Raw genomic sequence first — 10073 nt, 5'->3', positions numbered from 1 at the left:
ACAATGGTGGCGCAGTAGAAGATCAAGCTAATGGCCGCAGCTTGAGAGATTACATTCTCCCTACTCTAACGGGAGTGCAGTCGTGTATCAGGCCACCGGCAGTGGATGCAAATAACTTTGAGATCAAACCTGCCATACTTCAGATGGTGCAGTCTTCAGTTCAGTTTGGTGGCCTTCCTTCTGAAGATCCTAATCTGCATCTCTCTAACTTCATGGAACTTTGTGAAACCTTTAAAGTTAATGGAGTTAGTGATGATGCTATTCGACTGAGACTGTTCCCATTCTCTCTTAGAGTGCGAGCCAAGAGTTGGCTAAACTCCTTGCCACCCAACTCTATCGCCACCTGGAATGATCTGGCAACGAAATTCTTGTCAAAGTTCTTTCCTCCAGCCAAGTCTGCAAAGCTGAGAGGAGAAATTAATAACTTCTGCCAACAAGATAATGAATCTCTCCATGAGGCTTGGGAGAGGTTTAAAGATCTGATCAGAAAGTGCCCTCACCATGGTATAGAGAAGTGGATGCTGGTCCACAACTTCTACAATGGGTTGGTAGGAAACACAAGAACTTTGATAGATGCTGCAGCTGGAGGAGCCTTTATGAGGAAGAGTGCTAATGAGGCTTATGATCTATTGGAGGAGATGGCTCTAAACAATCAACAGTGGCCAACTGAGAGGAGTCAATCAAAGAAGGTAGCTGGTGTGTTAGAGGTCGATGCCATCACCAAGTTGACAGCACAGGTTGAGGCATTGACAAAGATAATTGCAGGGCAAGCTAAACAAGCCCAAGTTGTGTGTGAGTTATGTGGGGGAAGCCATCACTTTTCAGAATGCCAAGCTGATGTGGATGATTTGCCAATGGATGAAGCTAAAGCCATTGGAAACTATTCACAGAACAACAACAACAACTATGGGTTCAACCAGGGTAATAACCGAAGAAACAGTGGGTTCTATCAGCTACGAAATCGAACCGAATCGAATCAACGGTTTAATCGGCGGCAAACCTGCGGTGGAAATTCTAGTTTGCGAACAGATTCTTGCTTCAATTCATGACTGAAACTAGATCTTCAATCAAAGACCTGCAGACACAGATGGGCCAACTAGCAACTCAAGTAGCAACCCGTCCTCAAGGGAATTTGCCTAGCACAATAGAAGTAAACCCCAAGGAAAACTGCAAGGCAATCACCCTGAGAAGCGGTAAAAATTATGATGGTCCTGAAATACCACAACTAGTGAATGGAGAAAAGGAGAATGAAGAGCAACCGATGTCGACCCCAACACCCACTCCAACGAAGGCTACTAGTCAAACACAGCCACAGCAGTCTCCACCAACTAATATTGATCACCATGTAAAAATACCATACCCTCAAAGGCTTAGAAAGTCAAGCTTAGACAAGCAGTTCACCAAATTCCTGGAAGTGTTCAAAAGACTTCACATTAACATTCCCTTTGCTGAAGCTTTAGAGCAGATGCCAAGTTATGTGAAGTTTATGAAGGAAATCCTGTCAAAGAAGAGAAAGATGGAGGATTATGAGACAGTTGCTCTAACTGAAGAGTGCAGCGCCATCCTACAGAAGAAACTCCCTCCTAAACTCAGAGATCCAGGGAGTTTCACTATTCCTTGTACTATAGGAAAAATTGAGGGAATAAATGCACTTTGTGACTTGGGAGCTAGCATTAACTTGATGCCTCTATCTGTGTTTAAAAGACTGCAGTTGGGTGAAGCAAAGCCAACAACAATAACTCTCCAATTGGCGGACCGATCACTAGCCCATCCTAGAGGAGTCATTGAGGATGTGTTAGTTAAGGTTGATAAGTTCATCTTTCCAGCTGATTTCATCGTTTTGGATATGGAAGAAGATAGCAATGTCCTAATTATTCTTGGGAGACCATTCTTGGCAACTGGCCAAGCCTTAATCGATATTCAGAAGGGTGAATTAAAGCTGAGAGTCCAAGGAGAAGAAGTGGTCTTTAATGTGCTCAAGGCTATGACGTACCGAAAGGCAAGTGATAACTGTTTCTTCATTGATTTGATTGATGAAATGGTGAGTGAGAAAAAGCTGCTAGATGATCCTCTTGAACTAAGTCTAACTGAAGATGAATTGACGGAGCAAGAAGGACAAGAGGTCATGGGGTATGTGAAGTGGCTTGATTCCTATGGGCCTTTGAACAGAAGATATTTTGAGGAATTGGGAGCGGTTCCAAAAGAGCTAAAGCCATCTACTGAAAAGCCCCCAGAACTTGAATTGAAGGTGCTTCCTAGTCACTTGAGGTATGAGTTTTTGGGTCAAGATAAAAAGCTGCCAGTTATTGTTTCAGCTTCTCTCTCTGATGTGGAAACTGATAGACTTTTGAGGGTACTTCGAGCTCATAACAAGGCCATCACTTGGACACTAGGAGATGTTAAAGGAATCAGTCCTTCAACAGTGATCCATCGAATTCTCATGGAAGACAACGCCAAACCAACTATTGATGCTCAAAGAAGACTCAATCCACCCATGAAAGAAGTAGTCAGAAAAGAAGTAGTTAAATGGTTGGATGCTGGAGTTGCCTATCCTATTTCCGATAGTAAGTGGGTTAGCCCGGTGCAAGTGGTCCCGAAGAAAGGTGGAATGACGGTGATCAAGAATGAAAAGAATGAGTTGATTCCTACAAGAACGATCCTTTGGTTGGAGGATGCATCGATTATAGGAAACTCAACAAAGCAACAAGAAAAGATCACTTCCCTTTGCCCTTCATTGATCAAATGCTAGACGATTAGCGGGGCAGAATATTCTTGTTTTCTTGATGGATATTCTGGATACCACCGTATAGCTATAGCACGCGAAGATCGGGGAGAAGACTACTTTCACATGTCCCTATGGTACCTTTGCTTTCAGAAGAATGCCCTTCGGCTTGTGCAACGCCCCTGCCACTTTTCAAAGGTGTATGATGGCTATCTTTTCAGATTTGATTGAATCTTGTATTGAAATTTTTATGGATGATTTCTCAGTGTTTGGTTCTTCCTTTGATCATTGTTTGGAAAACCTGGAAAAAGTACTAACAAGGTGCGAGAAGTCTAACTTGGTGTTAAATTGGGAGAAGTGTCACTTTATGGTAACAGAAGGAATTGTTCTTGGGCACAAAATTTCAAAGGCAGGAATTGAGGTGGATAAGGCAAAGGTCTCAACAATAGAAAATTTGCCACCTCCAGTTTCTGTAAAAGGAGTGAGGAGTTTCCTGGGACATGCTGGCTTTTACCGCAGATTTATCAAGGACTTCTCTAAAATCTCCAAACCTTTATCAAGCTTACTTGTAAATGGAGTTCCATTTGAGTTCGGAGAAGATTGTTTAAAAGCTTTCAAGATTTTAAAGGAGAAATTGATTACAGCACCGATAGTAACTTCACCAAATTGGGAACTGCCGTTTGAGTTGATGTGTGATGCTAGTGACTATGCCATTGGAGCGGTTCTGGGTCAAAGAGTTGACAGAGTATTCCACACAATCTACTATGCTAGTAGAACTCTGAATGATGCTCAATTAAACTACGCCAATACAGAGAAAGAAATGCTGGCAATAGTGTTTGCTTGTGACAAATTTCGACCCTACCTAATTGGAAATAAGGTAATTGTTTACACAGATCATTCAGCAATCAAATACCTTATGACCAAGAAAGATGCAAAACCAAGACTGATTCGGTGGGTACTTTTACTTCAAGAGTTCGACTTAGAGATAAAAGATAAAAAGGGCACCGAGAACCTGGCAGCAGACCACTTGTCAAGATTAGAGCTGCAAGAGAGTCAGAATACAAAGGAGGTACAAATAAATGAGCAATTTCCTGATGAACAACTCTTTAGTGTGAGGGAAAACCTGATGGTACCTTGGTACGCTGACTATGTTAATTTCTTGGCTGCAAAAATAACTCCACCCAAGCTCTCGCGTCAACAATTGAAGAAATTCTTTTCTGAGGTGAAACATTACTATTGGGAAGAACCAATCCTCTACAAGCACTGCGCTGATCAGATCATAAGGAGATGTGTTCCTGAAGAGGAGATGTATTCTATCCTAAATCACTGTCATGCTTTACCAAGGGGGGACATTTTAGTGGAAATAGAACAGCTGCAAAGGTGTTGCAAAGTGGATTCTTTTGGCCAACGTTATTCAAGGATGCTACTACTTTTGTAAAGGCATGTGATCGTTGTCAACGAACAGGTAATATCTCAAGAAGAAACGAGATGCCTTTAACAGGAATTTTAGAAGTTGAATTGTTTGATGTATGGGGAATAGACTTTATGGGTCCTTTTCCTTCATCCTTTAGCAATCAGTACATTCTTTTGGCTGTTGATTATGTGTCTAAATGGGTCGAAGCTTCAGCTACACCTCAAAATGATGGAAAGACAGTTCTCCGCTTCTTACAAAAGAACATTTTTACTCGGTTTGGTACTCCTCGAGCAATCGTAAGCGATGAAGGGAGCCACTTCTGTAACAAGCAGTTTGAAGCACTTCTTTCAAGATATGGTGTCCGACATCAAACTGCTTTACCATACCATCCCCAAAGTAATGGCCAAGCTGAAATCTCTAACCGAGAGATTAAGATGATTCTGGAGAAAACAGTGCAAAGATCAAGGAAAGATTGGTCAAGGAAGTTAGATGACGCACTGTGGGCATACAGAACAGCTTTCAAAACACCGATTGGTATGTCCCCATATCGGTTGGTGTTTGGAAAGGCTTGTCATTTACCGGTGGAGTTAGAGCATAGAGCTTTTTGGGCCATGAAGACTCTTAACATGGAACTAAAAGCTGCAGGGGAGAAAAGACTGTTACAGCTGAATGAGCTAGATGAGTTTCGGAACGAAGCCTATGAAAACGCAAAGATATACAAGGAGAGAACTAAAAAGTGGCACGATCAAGGTCTAATACGGAAAGAGTTTCAACCAGGGCAGCAAGTGTTACTCTTTAATTCAAGGCTGAAACTGTTTCCTGGAAAGTTGAAATCAAGATGGTCGGGACCATTTACGGTGGTCAAGGTGTTTCCTTATGGAGCGGTGGAGTTAAAAGGTGAAAGTCCAACAACTTTCAAAGTCAATGGACAGCGTTTAAAGCTCTACTTGGGAGGTCAGTTTGACCAAGCCAAGTCCGCCATGATCTTGGCGCCACTTTGAAGTGCAAGGCTCAGCGTCTAGCTGTATGACGACAAACACAGCGCTTTTGGGAGGCAACCAAAGTATTATTGTGTTAAACTTTTGATTATGTTTTAGTCTGCTTTAATATTGTTAGTATTTTCAATTTTTAGATTAGTACCAAACATTATTTCTTTTTAAATGAATCGTGAAAAGCGTGAAAAAAAAAAAATTCGACCTGAAACCCAGTAGTCGCGACTAGCATTAAGCCTAGTCGCGACCTATTTCTCAAGTCGCGACCTCAGTCGCGACTTGCTGATTTTCCAGAAAGGCCTGAATTTTCCTCGTTAGCAAGTCGCGACTAGCCTTAGGCCAAGTCGCGACTTGCTGACCAAAATTTCTATAAATTCACACTTTCCCCCTCATTCAACCCTACACAAACCAAATTCAAATTTCAAATCCTTTCAGCCGACCCTACCCTATTTTCATCTCAAAAATTCAATTTTTCATCTCCAATCTTCAATCTTTTCATCTTTTCTCAAATTCCTTAAACCCAATCTAATCAAAAACCCAATTTCACTCAACAATCTACACATATCATCAAAACCCACACCAAAAAAATTACCCAAATCCAAAAAAATCACCATTGTTGTCACCCTCAACCTCAAGCTTTCAAGAACATTCAACAATGGAGGTGGAGTAAAGCTTTTTCGGGTTTGTAAGTATCACTTTCTTCATTCTCTCAAGAATTTGATTAATTACTTTTAGATTTTGAGTGATATAAATGTGTGTGGTGCACAAATATTGATGATATTGGGTTTGTTATTATTGTATTGTGGTACTGAGTGTTTGGGAATATTGTTTGAGTGAAATTGTATCGTTGGGATAGAGAAAATTTAAGGGGAGGTGCTGCCCAATTTTTCTTAGGAAAAAAAAAAAATTCGAAAAAAAACAAATTTGAAAAAAAAAGAGAAAAAAAAATGGCACCAAAGAGGACTAGGAATGTTGAGGAAGGTTCGTCTTCGAACCCACCGCCAACGGGTTTTGACAGAACCCGCTTTGGTAGTATCGAGGCTCACAATCGCTTCGTAAGGTTGAAGAATAGAGCTTATATTGAAGATAGGGGTATTGAATTCCCGGAAAATCCATTGAGGCGCCAACCTCAGTTTGAAACGATCAGAGCGCAAATTGAGAGAATGAAATGGGGTAGTTTTGTGGATACTCGGGGTCGGGCTAATGTTACTATGGCCTGTGAATTCCTTGCGAATTGGCCCGACCGCCGGAATGGGGAAGTGAAGGTTCGTGGAAAGAAAGTTCCCGCCACTGCTGTCGCATTCAATGTGATGTTCTCTGTCCCAGATTACACTAGGGAGGAACAACGCCTCCGAATTATTGAGGAGGAAGAGCAGTTTGATATGGTGGATGTCGCGGAGACAGTGGGATTTCCTGGGTTGAGGTTCCATGACAATGATGGTACCGAGGGGTCGCCCAATATTCTATACCGGTGTGAGCTGAACCCGGTGGCAAAGACATGGCTGTACTTTGTGAGTGCTCGGTTAGTGCCCAACAAGCACTTTTCCGATGTCCAAATGGATCGCCTAAAATATGTGTACGCCATAATGAAGGGGTACAACATTAACATTGGACAAGTCATAAGGCAAAGCATTGACCAAATCGTGCAGGGAGCCACGGGAGGTGGTTTCGGTTTGGCGGGAGTTATCACAGAACTCTGCGGGGCATATGAAGTTCCCCAGTTAGAGTTTGACAACACGGTGTTGCCACTTCGTAAGATGGACATCGCCTTTGTCAACAGGCTGAAAGAGCCACACCCCTATGGTCAGCCACCACCTGATGCACCGCAAGGGCGTAGGCGGCAACGTGAGCCTAGTGTTGAAGAAGAAGAAGAGGAGCAACCACTACAATTGCCTGGGCCCATCGATCCTACAACACAATATACTCATGCACAGCTGAGTTACATAATTCAGCAGAACAACCACATGCAACAATACATGGTGCAGAGGAGTATCTATGATGAGGGACAAGTTCAGCAACTCAACTCTCTCATCAACAGAATGAACATTGGGATTGATGACCCGAACTACTTGGCACAACCTCCTCGGTTCTATCCCTATGACCAGCCGCCACCACCTAACCCTTTCTGAAAGGGTCTCAGGTAAGTTTCTTCTCTCTGCATATTACTGTATACATTGGGGACAATGTAATATTTAGTTTGGGGGGAGAGGCTTAAAAAATTTTTAATTTCTGCATTTTAATTTTCTGTTTTAGTTTTTGTTTTAGTCAAGGAATGGCAATAAGCTTGATGATAGTTGTATACTGCTGATTAGTGTGATGTGATCTGAAACTGTAAAATAACTGTGTGCTTGATTTTGTTAACTCTTTGGATTAGTTTGGATGCTTAGAAACCTGTGTTTTCTGCAAATACTCAACTTGTGAAAATGGTTATAACTGTTTTACTATGGTTTGTGGTAAGATTGACAGGATAGCTTAGAACTTGCATGTTTATTCTTTTGAGGCGAAATCCTTGATAGTGTTCAATTGGAATATGACTTAGGCATTTGTTGGATAGTTTGAGCCTTTCAAGCCTACCATAATAATGTTTATCCCTAGTTAACCCTATTGAGCCTAAACCCGTTATGTTTTTCACCCATTGATCCGAAAAATTTTAACCATACTATTCATTTTTCTTCACCATTATATGCATGATATCATAAGCTAAATAATTAGTTTGGGGGAGAGAAATATTTAGTGTGAGAAAATAGTTAGAGGGAGAAGAACTTGTAAGATTGAGAAAAGAAAAAATGTGTAATTCAATGTCACTGAAAATTTTTTTTTGAAATGATGATGAAATATGAATGATGAAAAAAAAAAAAACACAATAAAAAGTAAGAATGTGTTTGAAAAAAAATTCAGTGATGTTGGGAAAAATAATAGAGATATCTTCTCTCAATCTTGGTATATGTGAGAACACTATGGGGTTTTGAAAAAAAAAAGAGTAAGAAGTTTGTGGGTTCTGTTTGTGTGCTTATGATATCTTGAGCCAAAAATTTTCTTTTGTCCATTTCTGAATATCTGAGCCATAATCCTAAAGTTTTTGCAAGGAAGTAAACAGAGCATGAGTCAGCAGCATAGTGATTATCTGATAGCGTAGTTAGTTTTTTTTTTATCTTACCCGGGGGCGAGTAAGAATCTAGTTTGGGGGATTTTGTTAGGTTATAATTAACCTATATTTCGGGTCTTTAAAGTTAGCATTATCTCGTCTATTGGTGTCTTTTGGAGCAGTTTTACGCTTGATTTTCATTATTTCAGGTTCCCGGGGTGTTAAAGTTCGAATTCAGTCAAATGGCGAAAAACTGGGTCAAACTTGGAAAAATTGGAAAATTCGGTTCCAGAAGCATCAGTAGTCGCGACCTCCAAAGAGCCAGGTCGCGACCCTTTTTCCTGGTCGCGACCCTGGTCGCGACTTCGTAAGTTTGGCAAAAACTCAGTTTTTCGAGTTTTGCCTGTAGTCGCGACCAGCTTAAATGCTAGTCGCGACTAGGTACGGAAATCGCAGATTTGACCTAATTTTGATTTTTCACTCAATTGGAGGCACACCACTCATCCCTATATAAGGAATACGACATTGAAGGTCAGAAAGCAAGCAAAAACAGACCTAATAGTGGAGGCAAGTGGAGAGGAAGCTATCTTGAAGACCCGGAGCGATACCACCTTCTAGTTTCTTTCTTTTACCCTTTTTATTCTTCTTTATGTTTGTTTTTATTTCAGAATTAATCATGGATGTTTTTAGAGTTATTATGAACTAAATTTCCCAATAAGGGAGGATGATGATTGTTGTTTAAGTTTATGCCTAGTTAATAAATACTTACCATTCCTTCATCTTATGTGTGAATACTATCTTTATTTGTGTTTAATTTCATGTGCAAGCCTGATCACCTTTTACATGTTCTATGATCCTAATTCGAAATCTGAAAAGTGAGAATTGGGAATGCTAAAATTTGGATAGTCTAGGTTTTGATGTAAAACGAAAGTATTTACATAGCCTTAGTGACTAATAGATTATTGCTTAATGCTGATTTTGTGTTGATCTAATTAAGAAGTTAATTAGAGAACATATTATTTAGAACCTAAAAGATCTTAAAAGAGTTAGGTTAATTTATAATCTGTCTTTCACATTGAGATAAGGATAGCAATTAGGTATTAACATTGGTAGCTTATCAACAGGATTCACCTCCCTAATCTCTCATCTTGATTAATCTTCGTTTATTTTCTCTTTAATTTCTGAGTTATTTACTTTTAAAATTGCAAACTTATTATTTTACCAAATAGAATCATAAGTATAGTTTAGTAGTACTTAATCCAATTCCCTGTGGTTTGACCTCACTTGCGTGAGATACTACTTGATACGTACACTTGCGTGATAAACAGAATTTTCGTAACACTCTAGTGGCTCTTTAGCTCTATTTCCTTTTGATGTGAAAGGTTGTTTGGTCATTTTTCCTTTTAAATAGGATTCACAAATCGATAGGGTTCCAACTGTTAGTTCCCTCAAAGATCCATCTTTGGTTAACCAGTTTATCCTATCTATACTAATATGACCTAACCTTAAGTTCTTAAGATACGTCTTTTATGGAAACCTTTTATCTTTTCTTACTTTGTGGATTAGCTAATTTAAATAATTCAGAATTATTAAGTGTTCTTTCAATTGGGTCAAGCATATAGAGTCTGTTCCTTTGTTTTGCACGATAAATATTGTTTTCATTCTTTGAAATAAGAATAATTCTATTATTAAAAGAAATACCCAAATTTTATTAATGCAACAAAGATAAAGAAACAATGTTTCTAGAAAATCTAGGAACAAAATAAACATTATTCAAAACTAAAAAAAATCTAAAAAAAGAAGTGAACGGTCCCATATGCCTCAGCTAAAATAAGCACTCCACTTTCAACTCTCATAGTC

General features: G+C 39.7%; 1 non-coding gene across 1 annotated transcript; it reads right to left on the bottom strand.

Annotated features, from left to right (window-relative positions):
- Positions 1–401: 401 nt before the first annotated feature.
- Positions 402–508, bottom strand: LOC133035228 (small nucleolar RNA R71). The gene has a single exon (XR_009686506.1). It is a non-coding gene; the product is annotated as a small nucleolar RNA R71 (small nucleolar RNA).
- Between the last annotated feature and the right edge of the window lie 9565 nt (positions 509–10073).

The sequence above is a fragment of the Cannabis sativa genome, chromosome 2 (assembly GCF_029168945.1).
Source record: "Cannabis sativa cultivar Pink pepper isolate KNU-18-1 chromosome 2, ASM2916894v1, whole genome shotgun sequence".
Taxonomy (NCBI): Eukaryota; Viridiplantae; Streptophyta; class Magnoliopsida; order Rosales; family Cannabaceae; genus Cannabis; species Cannabis sativa.
This window is presented reverse-complemented; position numbering and strand designations above follow the sequence as displayed.